Raw genomic sequence first — 19,644 nt, 5'->3', positions numbered from 1 at the left:
ACGAAAGGGTGAATGTGGCTACCATGTTCTAAGAAGAACAAGGTCACTAATGTGCGGCTACAGTAGAAAGAATGAAATGGAGAGTCAAAGAAAATTAGGCCAGAAAGTTAGAAGGAAGAAAATTCATATTAGGACTGTCTTACTCTGAGCCACTGGAGAGGTACATGAAGAGGAGTGAATAATATGAGGCTTTAATATGATCATTCTATGTTCTGCCTTGTTGGTAGAATTTGGGTTTGTAGTAATTAGGATAGGCCAAGTTATAACAAGTGATAAATATCCTGAAAACAAATAATTTGCAACCTAAAACTAGTTCTCATTTGTACTATATCTATATTCTTGGTCAAAAAGAAGATTATGTCCATTGCAATTACTCAAAGACCCAGACCAATGGACTTGTTTTCATAACCAAAGTATAAAGACAAAGGCACGACAAACCATATATTGACTCTTCAAGCTTCTGCTACTGAGTTCTACTATCACTTCTGCTCACATTTCACTGGCCCATGAAAATCATATAACCTGACTGCTTTGAATTGGGTAAAGAATTTCAATCTACAATTTGTCCAAAGCAGAACAGACATTTTCAAACATCCTAACATGCTTCCCTGATGATCACAAATATTTAGTTTGCTCCCTTCCCCACATGTAAAATAACCTCCTAACACTCCCCAAGAAAGTTCAAGAATTCTGTCTAATAATATTATGATTTAAGAGCAGAAGTAAATATATCTATTAAAGTCCAGATGTGCCACTTCTTGTTCTAAAGACCTAGAAATTTAAAAAGAAATAAATACACAAAAATGCTCTACCATCTACCCCTCTATCCTATTCCCATTGGATTCACAGAACAAGAATAGAATCACTTGAATAAATATTTCTGGTAAGGAATAGGAAGAATGGACATGGGGAGGAAGCACTTAGAAATCACTGAACCATAGAAATTCCCCATTCCCACTGAGTGGCCACTGTGAGGGTTAGCTACCTGAGAATAGTGCTCAAGTTTGCAGTTCTCAAGGGTTCTGGGCTCTGACCTGTATACCTTATCCTCAGTATATACATCTGAAATGGATATAAGAAAATGTTGTCCATTTAGCAAGCTGAGCAGCTTGCTAAATCTTCTTTACCACCATAAGATTTGGGGTCTGGGAACTATATTTTAAATCTTTAATAGTCATAATTTCACAGGCTCGTGGGGTTTTCAACAGTACAATTATTGCAAAGTTACAGTCACCTAATTAATTCCTAATATTTACAGTCATCTTCATGTACCAATAATCCTACTTAAGTTGTTTTGGAGATGTGCCCTGCTCTCCAGACTTTATTGTGAGTATAAACTTAACAGATATCCTGGGAGAGGCCCATCCCTAGTATTTTTCTCTAGACTTTATGGTGCAACTGAAAAGACTTATGAGGTAAAGAATTCATTCATTGAGAGACTTTAACAGGTGGCTGATGGCCATTCTTTTGTTTTGGCCCTTGCTGCTGCCAGGCTGAATTTTAGCCTTTTGTTTTTTAAAAGCCTTAACAGCTTTCTTTTTACTATCTGGAATTAGAAGTCAATTGCAACTTTATTCTGCCAAATCCCACATTTCAGAACTCTCTTTAATCTCTTTCATTCTTTCTTGCAAGCCAACCAATTGTTTTATCTTTTTCCTGTTGTACATGTCAAAATGAAGTCGAAAGTAAGAAACTAGTTGTTGATGTTCACTTATTCTCTTGCGTAAAGCTACAAGCTCAATGGGTAAAATACTTGCTTTCTATGTGACCATAGGTTAGAATTTTCCCACTATATAACATGGATTACCATCCATCTGGCCTCCAATAATATTTCCTTGACACCTACCACACAATGCCATAACCAATGCCAAATATTTTTGGGTTTTGTTCCTGTTCTGGCATCTCCTGGAACAATTTATCAGTTAGGATAGGTGAAGTTAAACTGGTTGCACCCTGAAAGTCTCAGAGGCTTGAAGCAAGAAAACTGATTTTTCTCTCATCCTACAGATTTACTCATAGTCGGCAAGGTTGGGGGGCTTATAATAGGAACCATAGTGAATGGATTATGTAAATTCCATTAATCACACTGGTTCTTAATGCTACTGCCCAGAAAGGATACATGTACATTCTTATACATTTCATTGGCCCATCAAGTCACATGAGCAAAACAGAAGTTTAAGTGGGGGAGGGGAGTAGATTTTTATTAAATGGCCAGTGTGAGAAAAGTGACATTAACAAAAGGTCCTAATGAATACCACTGTGTTTAGAGATGGAACAATGAAGACCATGTAGAAAGGTACTGGAATAAGGCATAAGATGGTTGTGGCATGGATCAGAGGGTAAGAAGGCTTGTGGTAAGAAGTCATCCAACTTTCAGTACAGTTTGAAGAGAGATCTAATAGTTTTTGTTAATAGAATGGGGTATGAGAGAAAACTGAGGAGTCAAGAATGAGTCTAAAGTTTTGACCTGAACAAATGAACAAATGGGACAGAGGTGTGTCGCAGATACAAAGATATAGAAGGAGTCATTTTGGGAGGGAATATCAAAAATTCAGTTTTGTGCATGTTAATTTTGAGAACCATACTCTGCCATTGGCCCTACACAGGTAATGGTTGCTGAAAAGAGGCCCTGTCTTCTTGATGTCTAGTTATACCTGCTCTTTAAATCTGAAGCTGAAACCATTCATGCTGCAGGCAGTCTGGTGTACCTTGGGTTTATAACGATGCAGTCATCACTTTCATCTGTTTTCAGCGTTCTCTTACCCACATATATTCTAATTTTCCAAGATTTATGATGTGTTCCTACATTCAGTGACCCATAATACCTGCCAGACTAGAAGCTAATGGCATTAATTAAAAGTTCTTTATTATGCTGTCCTTAGAAAAATTGATCTTGGAGAAAGTGATCATTCTACAGCACTCCCAAAAGTGCTGGGTTATTTTTACTCTATTAAGCACTATTTCCTTTTTAAGCAGATCATGCATGTCTCACTTGTAAAGATAGAAAAATATTCCTATCTTGTAACTATCCTTTAAAAAATACTTTAGGCTCAGGAATTATTAAAATCAAATCTGCCTTAAATGTCTCAGAATCTGGGTCCAGTGCTTCCTGACGTTTTGCACTTTTAGCAAGTATGTAATAATATTACCATCCTATAGGCAACAATAGCATGCAACATGAAAAACAAATTTTGATTTCAAATAGAACACTTACTCAGTTACACCTTTCAATTCTGGACATCCATTTGCAGAAGTAGCATTATTAGGTAGCCTCTTGTCTCTTCTGCAAAAATCCAGTTTCAGCACACTGTTTCCCAGGTTATTGGAATCTGTTTGTAGTCAGTATAAAGGATTAAAACCTTATGAATTATGGCCTGATTCATAGATCAACCACCACTTCAATGGCTAAAAGTGATGTTAACTTGTTATTCAGTATCCAGTAGTACTTGGCATTAATTACCCATAATTCCTGCTCATGCATCTTTACTAAGACTTTGTCAGTCTTCTTAAAAGTGCCTGCAACTTCTGACACAGCTCGGATTCAGTGTTTAGTCTCATTTCCTGGACTTCTACTGGCTTTCATCTGGAGCCTTTGTCAATTTCCCAGTACCATAGCTCTGCGGATATTCTTTTCTTTCCTTCTTTTTTTTTTTTTTCACAATAAGAATGGATTTCTTTTTGGGTGGACTCCAGAGAATATACTAATTCTACCTATATTAGAAGAAAGTGGTTAACACAGGTGGTAACTTACTGAGTCCTACACCTAACTCCACTCCAATCTGAAACTCATAATTTTCATATACCTACTGCCTTTACCAGGACTACAATTACTTCAAATCATCTCTTAACATCTAACCTATGCATGAAGACGCAAATATGGGACCTCACCACAACCACACAATCTTATTCTTTTGTTTTGTGCTGTGCTGTTTTTTCTCTCAACTTGCTTCTCCTACACGGAAATTTGAATAAGATTAGGCTACTTCTGTGTTTAAGTTGGCTACCATTTCCCTGGCCCTGGGCTGCTCATGTAAATCAGCAATGTTTGATTTTTGATTTTGTGCCATGTATTTCCAGTACAGGCCACAATACTGGCAAAAAAAAAAAAAAAAAAAAAAATCTAATCTCAGGAAACTGCAAGTTCTTTTATCCTTTCCCTGCTGGGTGCTGAAAAACTTATGCTTTCATAGAAATTTTTGCCCTGCAGAAAACTTGTTCCAAATTCAGTAACCAGTCCAACACAGATGCAAAAGCCTTCCCAACTTTCACCCCATGTTCCAACTTAAAGGATCTATCTCTGCATTATCCAGCTGTGTATCTCAATCTTTAAGGCATTTGATTCTTTTCATCTTCCCCCAAGGGTGTTCAGTGTGTAGTCCAAATTCTTCCTTCCCAAGCACATCTCTTAGCCTCTGAAAAAAATGTCTGAACTTTTTGTCATATTGTAATCATTTTACCCAGAAGTCTTTCTTTCCCCAGGAAACAACAAACAAAACAAACTAGCATTCATTTTACATTTCATGTTAGATAAAGGAGTACATGAATCACCTTCCATATGCTATTTCTTCCAAATTCCTGCATTCAGCTGGTTTCTAACATTATAAACCTAAGTTCCTGCACTATGTTTGCAGCATGCATGTTTGACATCATCTAGCCCCCCAAGTGGGCCCATTAGAGATGACCACCATCTTCCATAGACAAGAGATGATTATTGCAATTGCTACTCATTCTGCATGGTACCCAATTTTGAGCACTACTCACTGACAGTTTAGAAGCTCTCCTTGATTGGCACTAAAAGTATAGGTTAAGTCTACCAAGGCAGAAAATACCATAGTTCCAGAAGCAATGACAGGAAATTCTTGCCTATCGCCCTAAAGTTTTAAAAGTTTAAGATTAGAAATACACACAATTTACTACTAAGCAAATATGGTAATACATGAAATCCGAAGGATGTTTTAACAATGATAATAGATAACATATATCTGACATTATGTGTCAGAACTACCTAAGTATTTTATATTTGTTAGCTCAGTTAATCTTCACAACATCTTATGAGTTCAATGCTATTGTTTATGTAAGCTGGGAGTAGGAAGCTGGAGGAAAAGAGAAGTTTGGTCATCTGTCCAAGGTCACACTGTTGAGAAGCAATAAAGGCAGGATTCCAAAAAGGCATTTTCTATGAAGTTTCTTTTCAGATGAAAACTGAAATTCAGATGAGCCCCCCTTTCCTCAAACAGCATCAGGGAATCAGTCTACTTATGTCCCCTTCTTCCTGTGTCATTCTACTACTTACCCTGCTCCAATTTCCAGAGTCCCCGTTTGCACACAATTTATTTCATATCGTTTTTGTTTGATTTTTGTTTCTTTGATGGAGGTTTAAAGTTTAACTTCAATCAGATTTGAACATCATTTCTTTTGCTATTATTTACAACTTCTTTTCACTATTTTATTAAAATCCATTGAACAAGAAAGTGGCAAGTATGGGTTGAAGGAACCCCTAACTGGCCCAAAAAACTTTTTTGATTATGTATATGCATTTATGTGCATGAATCAATTAGTCCAAAGTCAGATGGAAAACAAGTGAAGTGAAGCTTTGACCTCAGGTGGCTTGGCCTCCCATCTGTGCAGTTAACTACTGATGGTTATTACTTTTCATATCTTCATCATATTATGATAATATAATCTACCTATATGGTGGTTACTATGAGTATGATTCTTAGAAAACTACCTGGCATATAGTGCTTAACATTTTTTGTTATTATAGTTAATGTTAAGGGTGAGATTATTCCTGATTGGCTTAAAAATGTATCACATTATACCTATTTCTCTGCTTTTTTGTTTGTTTGTTGTTTGTTTTATGTCTTCAGCTCTCCTCTTACTTTCCCTTACACTAACATGTAAATCTGAGTTTTCAAGGAAATTCTATTATGCATTATTCAAGTTGTTTAAGCAATTTTTAAAGGTTACCTTGTGTCCCAAAGATAAAGCCCAAGCTCCTTAATACCCAGCTTCCCCAGCTTCTCCAACTTCATTTATCACCAATCTCTTTACTCCAGAATGCTGAGTCATGTCCCATTTCCCTTGCCCCTTATTCCTCAAAGTTGACTCCTACTTTCCTTCTTTGAACTACAGTTCAGATGGTATGAGCCCACCCCTGCCTCCCATGTAGACAGGACTGAATGAAGACCCTTACAATGTGCACTCCACAAAGTATAGGGAAGATGTTTAATATTTCCCCTGCAACATGCGTTGCTCTGTTCAATAATAATCTGTTTATTTGTTGAGACTTCCACAAGCTTATGCCTTTCTCTGAGGCCAGGTGTATATTTGTTCTGTTTAGTATCAATAAAAGGCCTGACACATGATAATGACCCAAAATATTTTTGTAGAATAAATCAGTGTATAAAAAACTAATAAGTGATATTAATATCAGCTCTATGGAAGAAGAATAATACAAATGTTGGAGTTACAACCTGTACTTTTTTTTGTCATTTACAAAGCTGGATCGTTAATTACTAAAATGTACCACTAAAATACAAGGAAGGAGGGTATTGTAACTCAGAAGACAAATTCACAATTATTGCCTGTGATAAGTAAGCAGAGTCAATGAAGTGATGCCAGGAAAGGCTAAGAGAAAAGCAATTTATCCTGGAACCAAGAGAGATTGTCTATGATAGAGACAGAAATAGAAAAGTGAGTATGGGGAGAAGGCAAAGGAAGGAAATGAGGAGGAGAAAAGAAAAAAGAAAAAGAAGTGTGAAAAGAAAGGAGAGAGGGAAGGCAAGAGGGGAGGAGGGACAGGGAAATTAAAAAGAAAGTTCTATAGATACAATGGCAGATACATGTATCTGTTTGGATAAGGTAATATATTAGCCTGAAAGAAATAATAACTAAGACAATCATTTTAGAAAAGAAGTTGTTCTACAGCAGAATCTAATCAATATGTATATATATTTTTTTCTGTTGTAAGGGTCTCTGAGTCTAAACAAAAGTCAACACTACAATGTCTCTCTCCCCTTTTTAAAGACAGTGCAAGTGATTCACTGAATCCACAAAAATACTTTGTATGTTCCATGCATAAAATAGTGAACAAGAAGGATATAGTCACTTCCTTAACTGTATTTATAGTTCAGCTAGGGAGTGGGAGCTATGAATTATTTATAATGCTCTAGGCATTGTGATATGTACTATGCATGCATTTTTTCCCATTTAACTCTTAAAATAATCGTATAATAATGTTGCTATAATTATACCCATTTCAAAGATGAGGAGAATGAGGCTTAGAGGCAACATTGTCTTGTCAGCCCTTGCTATCCATTAAAGTCACTAAGGGAGCTCTGTGAGGCAAGATCCCAAAAACAAAGGTAATGATTTATTTGACACATAATGCATCCTGATGATGAATATAGTTGACCCTTGAACAATCAGGGGTTAGGAGTTGAAAACCCTGTGCAGTCAAAAATCCACATATGATTTTTGACTCCCTCCAAACTTTACAAATATCCTATTATTGATTGGAACCTTTCCCAGTAACATAAACAGTCAATTAACACATATTTTGAATGTGATGCATTTATATACTGCATTACAATAAAGTAAGCCAGAGAAAACAAAATATTATAATTATAAGGAAGAGAAAATAAATACATTTATAGCACTGTGATGTATTTATTAAAATGAATCTAGATATAAGTGGACCTATGCAGCTCAAACCTGTTGTTCAAGGGTCAACAGTACATATTTTTAAACTCCCAGTAATTCCAATATGCACACAATTTTGAAAACTTTTGGCTTAGGCTGAGTTTATAATTTACTCGCATTTATTTTACTAGTAAATGGTAATCCAGAACTCAAGATCCAAGTCTTTCTGATACCACAGCTGGTACCCTTAATCCCTTGCTATGTCCTAATGCTAACATCAAAGGATATCAAGAATGGAGCACTGTAGATTATTCATTGAAACATACACCTCTTAATAGTCTAAAGATCCATGATGAATTAGACTGTTGAAAAAAATATGCATCAGGAGAATGGTATTCAAAAAAAGATACATTAGATATGAGGATGATATATTTCTATTGGTTTCTATGAAAAGGCTCGAAACAAATTAAAGCTAGCATTCTCACATAGTAACGGGCTCCCTTCATGATGAAAAAATTCCTGACATGAGAGACACTATAGTCACTACCCCTCTCCCTCTCTGACTGGATATTGTAATTGAATACACTCAATGCTCTCCTTCATTCCTGGATGTTGAGTGAAAATTTCCAAGTGATACATTTCCAAGTGGTTTTCAAGAAATCCCTGATTGGAATATATTACAGCAATCTAATGGCAATATAATGAATGTTCCAAAGTAATATTTAAAAATAAATAATTCCAATCTCTTTAGAGGAATATATTTTAAAATATCAAGACACAAGGCTATTTCTGTTATGTAAAACAAAAGAGTAAAGTGGAATTTAATGAGACCGTAGAAAAGCAAACCAGCAAAAAAAAAAAAAAAAAAAAAATTAGCAACCATCTTAAACAATGTCATTTCTCCTCTTACTCTCTACCATGTTTAAATTTGGTAAAGGTTTTTGTTGTACCTCATTTTCTCATGAACCATAACATCAATAAATTTTTAGTATCTAATGGAAACCAGGGAGTCAAGTTAGTCACCTGAAAGACTTCTAAAAATTCACTCATTTACTTCCTTCACAAAGGGGAGACAAATACATTTTGTGTGTAAACTTTGAGACAGAACTATGTTGTTTGAGAAATGGTTAAAGACTTACATTTAATTTAATTTTTAATATCCCTCTCAATCTTAAATCCTTAAATTCATTTTCTCCCAAATTCCACCCTACTTTCCATACTAACAAAAGAAATGTCAAAGTCCAATGATTTTTTTATTATTGTTTTATTTTTAATATACAGTTGATCATGAAAAACACCGGTTAAAGCTGTGCAAGTATACCTATAGGCAGATTTTTTTTTCCAATACAGTACTGTAAGTGTATTTTTTCTTCCTTATGATTTTTTAAATAATATTTTTTCTAGCTTACTTTGTTGTAAGAATATAATACATATAACACACAATGTATGTTTAAATCAATTAGTTGTGCTATTGGTAAGGCATTGGGTCAACGCTGTGCTACTAGTAGTTAAGTTTTGAGAGAGTCAAAAATTATATATGGATTTTCAGCTGCACAGGGGTCAACACCCATAACCCTCAAGTTGTTCAGGGATCAGATGTATATTAGTGTTAAATGGATTATTAATAAGGCAAGAAATTTCCTTATTTTTATGAATTTATTTGTAATTTTAAAATATTTTGAAGATAATTACTCTTATGGCAGGTTGGACACACAATGGATCCTCTATTCTACAGTACACCATGGTAAATGAGACAAAGTAGGAAAGCCAAGTATACAATCATAGGAATAAGGGGAATAGGAGAAAAGGTAACCAAAGACAAGAGATCCCAACAAAGCTTTGGAAAATTGAAAGGAGATAGAGGAATAAAATGAATTGTAGTTAAAAGAGTGGGAAAAGCTATTACTTATGTCTTTAAAAGGGAGAAATATAAAAGAAAACAATATTCTTGGGACCCTGGACTTAAAGGTTTCAGAATGCATATATAGGACATAGGCTGAAATTTGGGTGGTGGGTTGAAAGTCTGTACACAGAAAGGATAGACAGCCTCTTGCCATTTTGCTGGAGAACACATCACTCTACCCCTAGAAAATGTAGTCCTTATTCTCAATAGAAATTAAAGAGGCTTTTTAAAACAGAGAACAAAGAAAAACGTAGAAGGTAGAAGTGAGGCACAAGGCTAAAAAATGGGGAATTAACTGCAAGTATAAGTAACCAAGGTCTGTTCACTACAGAGGATGAATTGCAGAGGATTGCAATTCCCAGAACACTGGATTTCAGGCAAACATTAACTAGAGATAAGGCCAGATACATGGGTATGCATCTTCTGTCATCTTATGGGGACCCACACTTAGAAGGATCACACTTTTATTTTAAAGCTCTGTGATTACGGTCTTGAGGTTCTTAATTTTTTTAACAAGGAGCTCTGCATTTCCAGTTTGCATTGGCCATCACAAATTTTGCAGGGCTGACCAAATATATATTTGCTAGAGAAGAAGAATGACCAAAGACAATAGACTTCCAGGTACTGGCAAACTTGACTACAAACACTAAGAGTCTAATTATTTCTTTCATGTTTCACTCTCAAATATGAATAGATATCTAAAAATCAGCAGCCATTAGAGAGTGCATATTACATGGAAGAAAGAAAAAGAACACAAAGAAAAATATAAAAAATGAATCCAGGGAAAAAAGAATACAGAGAAAAGAGAAAGACATTCTCTTGTGAAGAAACTATAATGAATAACTCTGAAAGCTGTAATATTGCATAAATAAAACAAGGACATGATAATGTAACAATGAATATTTGCAAACTAATGAGCTATTACAAATTAAAATATTATAACTAGAATGATAAATTCAATAATAGCATTGAAAATAAATGAGGAAAAAAATAAGAAGTTAAAATAGAATGATGAAACAATGAAAAGTAGGGGGAGAAGATGAAAAAATAAGATGACTATTCTAACAAATCCAAGTGATGACACATAGCATAATTAACAGAGAAGAAAGAAATGAGAGAGAAGAGCATTTCAAAGGTATAATACAAATTTTTCCACAACTAAAGCTAGATGTATAAACACAAAGGCTTATTGAGAAGTAAAAAAAAAAACACACAGATTCAAAGTCAGTTGAATTTTAGGAGATCAATTAATTAATTGCATTAAATAGTGGCATTTTCAGAGACTATACTATTAAAAGTCTATCAGAGAGCACAACAAACCCACAGACAAATGAGACGAATGCTCTAAGTAAAGACAGAGCAGTAATAAAACTGAATAGTCAATGAATGTTCATGACCAAATATATAACACATGTATACTGGAAATACAGAATTCATGCAGGGATAGAATAACAACAATACTGAAGATAGTAACTAAAATTGCATACATTTTACTGTCCTCAAGGAACAGCCACATCTGTTATTTTACTATTTAAAATGCAATAAAAATGTAAAGAGAAAAATAAGCTAATAATGTGACAATAGTTAAATGAACAGAGCCAAAGACAGTCAACATTCTTCTTTTGTTTCAATTATCTGGGTGTTTCAAGACAAAGGACTTGTATAAACTAAATTATTTGGATACTGTCTTTATATGTACACACTTATCAAGAGAATATGTAGTCATATAATCCGTTTTCCAACTTAAATGGTAAAGAAAAAGAACATTAATATTTAAAGAGATGAAAGCCCTCTAATGTTTTGCTGAATTACTTACCTTCTTTTTAATTTGAATCCTAAATTATTACTCTCCTCCAATCTACGAAGGTTTTCAATACAATCTCCAGCTATTTCAACAGTATTTTATGGTATCCCCCTCAAAAACGGTGTAAAACTGCTTCACTCTCAGTCAGAGCATTTGGGAAAATCTTTACCATATGATTTCTGTCATCCTCTATAGGCTTCATTTGCATGAATTAAACTGAATGAGACATTTCATATTTTTTTGAAGTGAATTTAAACCAAATAAGTGGAGTGGAATGAAATTCTTCTTTCTCTTCAATTTCCCATTTCGTTCTCGGCTATGAAAAATCAGGTGGCCTGTTGTACACTTTGCTGTGTTCCAATTGAAGACGTCAAGCTGTTGAGCAATATGCAAATGAAACTCCCCTCAGGACTGCGTTTTCCTGCTCTTGATTCAAGAAAGATGACAATAAAAGTTTAATGTAAAGCCTTGTCACTGAAATGCCAAGAAATTCATATTTTCCTTCCTCACAAACTTCTGTATATGCTTGAAACCAAAATAAATTTCACTTATCTGAAAATTATTAAAAATTCCAGCTGTAAAAATGAAGACAGAAAAATCCTGGCTCCATTCAAAAATCAAGGAAAAAAAACAAAAATCAAGAAAAATGAATTCAACTTCTTTTATTTTAAAAATTATCAAAATCATATTCTTAAAGTCCTCCTCACTAGTGATCTACCACCAGAATCAAGGAATAATTAAATAGGGGTTTAAACTTCTAGGAATAGAACTGACTTTTTATTTTAATAGCACCTAAAAACATTTTTTTAATTTGTGGTTTTTCATTTCAAAAGCTTTGGTCAAGATCCAAAGAAAAGAAAGACATGGATGACAGAACGCCTACCCAGGATTCTATCCTACCATCTCTGTGCCAACTAAATTATCAAAGGTAAGGATGGGCAAGAACAGAAAGCATTAGGAAACTTATCTATGACTGTATATCCTAAGGGCCACTTAAGTCCCATGGAGGTCTCTGGACAATAACATTATGAAGAGTGGTTTTGTACAGTTTTAGAACTTTTCTGTGCCAATCAAAAAATTGGAGAGGCAACCAAGACCATGGAGAGTTTCACAAATATACCAGCCCACCATGTGCAAAGTAGCATAGATCATATAACAGAAGACTAACATAAATAGTACGGTGTCTTGAATTGAGTCGTTCATATTTGTCAGCAACTAGCAGCACTCCCCAACTTTGCTATAAACAGGCATGGTTATATCAACAGTCATAAGGCAAAGTCAAGCATAATAAAATATTATTTTTACCATTTTACTTGTCACTGAAACATTTAAATTAGGGATATAAAATTGACAACCTTACGTATGATATGAAAAGATGAGCAGTATCTAAAAATTGCTATGCAATTATTCTTTTATTTTTTAACTTCTACTTGGAAGATAACTGATGCTATAACATGCCAGAAAACCTCCCCCATCATGCAAAAAGATAAACACATAACATAGAGCAGTATCACATATAGTAATTTTTGCTCAAACCACAATAGTTACTGTCAAGGAAAATACAAAATAAAAACATACTGAAATAGAACAAACTATGCATATACACATACATATGCAAACTCCAAACTCTTCCGAAAGACACAAACATTGAGAATTCATGAAATAGATCATATTAAACAAGTTCTTTTCTAAAAAATATTAAGATAGATTGCCTAAATTCATTAATCAGTTAATGTTTAATACTATTCCACTAATAAAGAAGCAGCATTGAGGTTTTGAAAAAGCATATAGACCTGGAGGTCTTTAGGGCCACCAAGAGTCCTGATGTAATATATTGGGAGAAATCTCATGAATCTCTTTTCCTTAATATTTCACCACACCGTAATATGGTGCCACTCATTCTAATTCAGTGTCACTACAGCTGTGATGTACTGAGAATGAATGCTACTACTTATTGTTGTTTCTTTAATTTGAATTCCAGTATAGTTAACATACAGTATTATATTAGTTTCAGTATACAATATAGGGATTCAACACTTCTCTATTGAATGCTACTAATTGTAATCTCAGGCAAATCACTTAATTTATCTTAATCTCTGTTAAATGAGAATACTGTAATTCCCAGTTATACATAGTCTTGTTGAGGATAGAATGAAATATAAATGGTGAAAACCTGCTACAGAAAACCTACCACCAAGCAGGTAATGAAATAAAAAAAAATCATTGAGTTTAAACCTGCTGTACCTTCCTGCGATATTCAAAAGTAAAATAGGAAGGTAACATTTACAACAGACTAGTAATTGGCAAGTAATCAACAAGCAGTAGTCTTTACTATAATGTTGATTTTATTTTTAAAAGACAAGATCACTGCCTTCAATTAATGAGAAACAGGAAATATTCATGCTTGAAAAGTAATGAAAATTAATAGGCAATAAATAGTATTTTAAAAGTACACAAACTATAGAAATTCAGAGAAAAAAACAGTTTAAATTGGAATAATCAAATCAAGCTTTACAAGGATATGCATAATATCCAGCATACTATCAACCTCAGAGCATTTTATGTATTCTGAATGTGGCTTCCATTACTAACCATAGATACCTAGACTAAAATCCTGATTTTTATTTTTATTTTTTGTAAGATTGATTTATTTATTTTTGAGAGGGAGAAAGGGGTCGGGGAGGGGGCCCAGGGAGAGAGAGTCTTCAGCAAACCCCACACCAAGCACAGAGCCCAAGACCAGGCTCCACCTCATGACCCTGAGATCACAACCGGAGCTGAAACAAAGAGTAGGGCACTACTTAACTGACTGTGCCACTCAGGTGCTCCTAAAATCCTGAATTTAAAAACAAAAAATATTCCATACAGATCATGTATATGTGATTCTATAAAACTGGCAGCTACTGAGTGGTTTCTGTGTGTCTGCATAAGATGTGTCTCAAAAGTTTTTAATGAGTTTCTCATTTTATGTTGCTTCACAAGTAAAACCAAATAGAAACCAAAGCCGAATATGGGCAGATGGTGTGAGTGCTGAGAAGCTAAGCAGCAGAGAAAGCATTCCTTGAATTAATCAAGTTCTGTCAGAAGAAGTGAGAAATATTTCATTTACTTCCAACTATGAGTTCATCCTTTGCGGTACTGACTCTAAAGTCTAACTTTTTGGCTAATATTTATCTTCATTTTGACTTTTTTCTACCTTCAAATATATTATTAATTATTATTCTTTTCCAGATAAGATATAATTAAGTGGGGTTTCATATCATATTTGGAAGTATTGACTGTTATTAATACCTCTTCTTCCTAATATATATTACTCTTGATAGTCACCAAAATTCAATGAGAATAAATCTGTGCTCACTGAAAGGAATAAAATTGTACCTTTATACAAAATCTTAATCTATTGACTTTCAGCATAAGTATAAAAATGCATTATGTAAAAATGCTGGTGTAATAATTTGTGCATACATTTATAGATGTTGGTGTATTACTAAACCTTAATTCAGGAACATAAAGTGACTCCTTTTTCTATGAATTTCCAGGTAAAATAACTCCGTTAATATAAAAGAAAAATTTTGATCTACGCTTTGAAATCAGATGTGCTAAATACACATTCCTCAGAATCGGAAAAGTTTCTATGGAGTCAGGAAAGATAAGGAAGATGTGGTGAGGCTCTCCACATTTTACCTATTCTCTGTTTCTAGCCGTGCAGGGGAGATCTCTTGATTGCTAACCTATGCAGTCCCCATCTTTAGAGAATCTTTCTGTGAAAAATTATACAAAAAGCAAACTCTACTTAATCCTGCTTTTATGCTAAGAATCATGGCTGAGCAAGTAGAGACTTGCTCTCAGTATCCTGTAGCTGTCTGCTGGAGAAAAAGTTTGTCCTGGAGCATTCTTTGAAAAAAAGGTCCATCTTGCTGATTAAACTTCAGTTATATCTTATACATCTATCCAGAGAAATATAATCTTAAAAGCTCCCATAGGAGAATTTATAAGTTCTGGTTCTGATATCGTAGCAAACTGGTTATGCTAGAATTTCCAGCTGACCTTGCATTGACTGTTACATGATCACTATGTGCTGTTCCTCCATGTTTTTATCCCACAGATAAGTACAACCATAAAAGGCGCCAATAATATTATTACAATTGAGAAAAATGCATGTAAGATGCTTAATGTAAGATAATTCACAGGGTAAAAACTCAGTATTAGTTATTATTTCAATGTTGTTATTAATATTATATGATTATTTTATAAGCTTAGCTCTATAGTTGTGCATTGTAAAAATTCCATTCAAAATATTTGTAGTAATATACAGTCACTGACATAAGAAATATTACCATCCTTCTGTCTCAGACTTAAAAAGGTGAAGTTTAGTTATGATATAGCTTTCAATTATTACAGAAATTATTTACTAGAGTTCTATGAACAATTTTTTTTTCTCTGTAAATTAGGGAGCTTGACTTCTCATGCTGTTTACCTTGGCTGTCATGAAGTACAACTCTGATCTTGTCATAAAAGATATAGAGGTAAACCTGAAATCTACAGGACTAGAAAGAAAGGAAAGGAAAATAAAAATGAAAAAAAAAAGACTAATTTAAAAAATTGTTAGAAATGAAGGATAATCATATGTTCTAAAAGAAGACTATTTACTAAAAGCTAAAATATGCCTGCAATATGGCAATTCCTAAAAAAGAACATTGAATACTTTACCAAATATGTACAGCTACATATATTCACCACTTAAAATTTTGATTAAATAATAATTATTTTATAATAGTCAGTAACATTGAAAATTAACTCATGGGTTACTTAGCTAGTAAGCCTGGGTGCCTTAGCCAGTTAAGCATCTGACTCTTGATTTTGGCTCAGGTCATGATCTCAGGTTCTTGAGATTAAGCCCCGTGTCAAGCTCCATACTGGGTGTAGACCCTGCTTAAGATTCTTTCTTTTGTAGTGCCTAGGTGGTGCAGTTATTTAAGCCTCTGATTCTTGGCCCAGGTTGTTATCTCAGGGTTGTGAGATCAAGCCTGTTGTTGAGTCCCATGGCAGGCTCCATACTCTGTGGGGAGTCTGCTTGAAAGACTCTCCCTCCCACCATGCTCACTCACTCATTGACTTTCTCTCTCAAATAAATAAATCTTTAAAAAAATTATATTTCCCTCTCCCACTACCCTACACTAGCTCACTTGTGCTCTAAAAAAAAAAAAATTAAATTAAATTAAAAGAAAATAACATGTATCATAGTATAAAATAGTATACTTATATAAATAAAAGATGAAGATGGCTTATATTATTTCACATTTTATTACTGTATGTTATAAAATAATATATATATACTAACACATACATACTAAAATAGTAGCAGTCTTTCCAATTTCATCAACATTCCCATATGACAAGAAAAAATGAAACACTGAAATTAGAGCAACACATATACTTGAGTATGCAGTTGTTGTATATATTTGTTACTGTATGTCTATAATTTGTCTCTTGGGGAATTTCTTTCTTTATTAAATGAGCAAATACTAGTGATTATGAGTAGAGAATCTGGGGCAACTTCCTAATTGCTAATAGTGTAATTTTAGATAAATCATTTAAATGCTCTGATCTTCATTTGTAAAGTAAGGAAAAAATAATGACTTTCCCTTTAAGTGAGACAATGAGGTTCTTGGTAAACTGCTTAACACATGACAGGTTTTCCAAACTATGGTTATTGTCATCATCATCATCATCATCATCATCATCATCATCATCACCAGAAATTCTGTGAAGGCAGAGATGGTATTTCTTTAAGCCCCTATAATTCACTGACTGAGCATTAGTGAGATTAAGATGAAGATATCTCTAGTTAGCTGCTTATTAAATATTACTGTTTTATGCTGCTTCAATTCCCATAGATTTTGTTCATTTTGACGTCCATATTTTAGGAATTTTTAGCATACAAATAACAGTTTTATTGGAAGCCTATCACCAAAGTAATTTAGTTCATTTGAGAGATTTCTCCTAATGCTTACAACATGTTAGTTACAGAAACATTAATTATACTTTGAGTTTTTAATTGGTGTATTGTTAGAGCAACCATAACAGGGTATCACAAAAGTGGCTTAATCAACAAAAATTTATTTCTCACAGTTCTGGAGGCCATAAGTCTGAAATCAAGATGTCAGAAAGGTTGTTTTTTTCTGAGGCTTCTCTCCCTTGATTGTAGATGGCCATCTTCTACCTGTGTCCTCACATGATCTTCTGTCACCGTTTGTCTAAATTTCCTCTTTTTACAAGGTCCTCAGTCATGTAGGAAGAGGACCCACCTCGATGACCTTATTTATAACTTAATTATCTCTTTAAAGACCCCATCTCCAAATATAGTCATATCCTACAATACTGGGGATTAGAACTTTGATATGTAAATTTGGAGGAGATACTATTTAGCCCATAATAGTTACTTAATTCATGAAAAAACACAGTTTAATTCCTTATAGTTAAATTTAATTCTGTATATTATACTTTCTTTTCTTAAGACTGAGTCTTTGCTTTAATCTTCTATAGCATCCAAATGATATTATTTTATCAATTGTAACCAAGTGTTTTGAGATTAGTCATTCTTTTATGGAAATCTTTTTAATAGAAACAAACTTGACCTTTCACTTTTTTCTCCATTAGAAATATACTCAACTTAATCATAAGCCAGTTTTTCTTCCTAAATGAAACCTAATGCAACTTTCAAAAAACATTCAGTTTTCAGAACATTTTATACATCCTTAGATATCTTTAAGTTTTAAAATGATTGGCATAGGTTGGCATTTCATGTGTTCCTATATTATAATTTTCTATTCCATTAGATATGTGATTTATGGCCAGAATTATCTGTATCCCAGTCATAAGTATAGATGCCTAATTTTTAATTTTATGTCTATACATTGTATGAACAAGTTCTAATGTGTACTTAGGTATATCCTATTTTTTTGAAAAGTTAACAGAAACTGGAAATGCATTATAAGTATATTGGCTTTATATTACATTGGATAACTACAGTATTGGTTAAGTTCTATTTTTATTGTTATAAAGGGACATAGAGTATATTAAGTAATGGGCAGAGCTGACCAAAAGGAGAGTACACACACAAACTGTGCAATGTCTCCAATTCTCTAAGGACATATACCATAAATTATCAATATTATATATTAGTGAGATTACAAATAACAATTTTTATTTGTGTTTGTTAAGTATTATTTGTAATGTGTAAACATTCACAATGCTGTGGAATTTTAACATTTCTTTAAATATGTCAAGCACCTCAAAATGTAGAAATCATCCAGAACTCTTATTCCTGTAGTGATTTCACGTTAGGGGTATATATGTTGTAAGAGTACAAGAGAAGCAAGAAGTCCAGTAAAAGATTCAGAACATCACCCTGGGTTCCAGTACTTGCAAGAATGGAATGTTAGCCAACTTCAGGAGGCATGAAAGTAATGCATTTAAAAGTTACTTCATGGAGCGCTTGGGTGGCTCATTGGCTGAGCATCTGCCTTTGGCTCAGGTCATGATCCTGGGGTGCTAGGATAGAGTCCCACATCAGGCTCCCCACAGGGATACTGCTTCTCCCTCTGTCTATGTCTCTGCCTTTTCCTTTGTGTCTCTCATGAATAAATAAATAAAATCTTTAAAAATAAATAAATAATAAATAAATAAATAAATAATTATTTCACACACAAAAAAGCAAATCTTGATCCAGTAATTTTATTACTTCTCTTGAATATTTTAAGCCTTAAAATATTTAAAAATCTATGATGAAACAGTAATTTGTCATGTTTAAAACTGTCCTTTTTATTTTTATTTATTTATTTTTTTAAAAATTTTTTATTTATTTATGATAGTCACAGAGAGAGAGAGAGAGAGGCAGAGACACAGGCAGAGGGAGAAGCAGGCTCCATGCACCGGGAGCCTGATGTGGGATTCGATCCTGGGTCTCCAGGATCGTGCCCTGGGCCAAAGGCAGGCGCCAAACCGCTGCACCACCCAGGGATCCCTAAAACTGTCCTTTTTAGAAAAGAAAAAACTGGTAAAGAATTACAGAATTATAGAATTGACAAAATGTATAAACATTTTTTCATAAATCTCATTCTATGGATAAGGATATGCATTTATAAGGTTATGCTGAAGTATATTCACTCAAACAGCATTGTAGCGCATGTGAACTATTAAATACCACCTCATTTCCAAACATGTACAGATTTGATTTGACCTTCTGCTTGTAGCCTACCCTCTCCCTCCTCAGACATTCTAGCCATCCTAACCT

General features: G+C 33.9%; 1 long non-coding RNA gene across 2 annotated transcripts in view; it reads right to left on the bottom strand.

Moving 5' to 3' along the window:
- Window positions 1–11,711, bottom strand: part of LOC112907835 (uncharacterized) — a 299,234-nt gene extending 287,523 nt beyond the window's left edge. For both annotated transcript variants that reach the window (XR_012002151.1, XR_003232825.2), the window contains exons 1-2: window positions 11,361–11,711; window positions 3,215–3,329 (exon numbers count right to left, since the gene is read on the bottom strand). This is a non-coding gene — a long non-coding RNA (uncharacterized lncRNA). The remainder of the gene's footprint in view (window positions 1–3,214; window positions 3,330–11,360) is intronic.
- Window positions 11,712–19,644: the final 7,933 nt, after the last annotated feature.

This window comes from Vulpes vulpes, chromosome 6, assembly GCF_048418805.1.
Source record: "Vulpes vulpes isolate BD-2025 chromosome 6, VulVul3, whole genome shotgun sequence".
Classification (NCBI taxonomy): domain Eukaryota; kingdom Metazoa; phylum Chordata; class Mammalia; order Carnivora; family Canidae; genus Vulpes; species Vulpes vulpes.
Note: the sequence above shows the minus strand (reverse complement) of the source record. Positions and strands in the feature narration are given on the sequence as shown.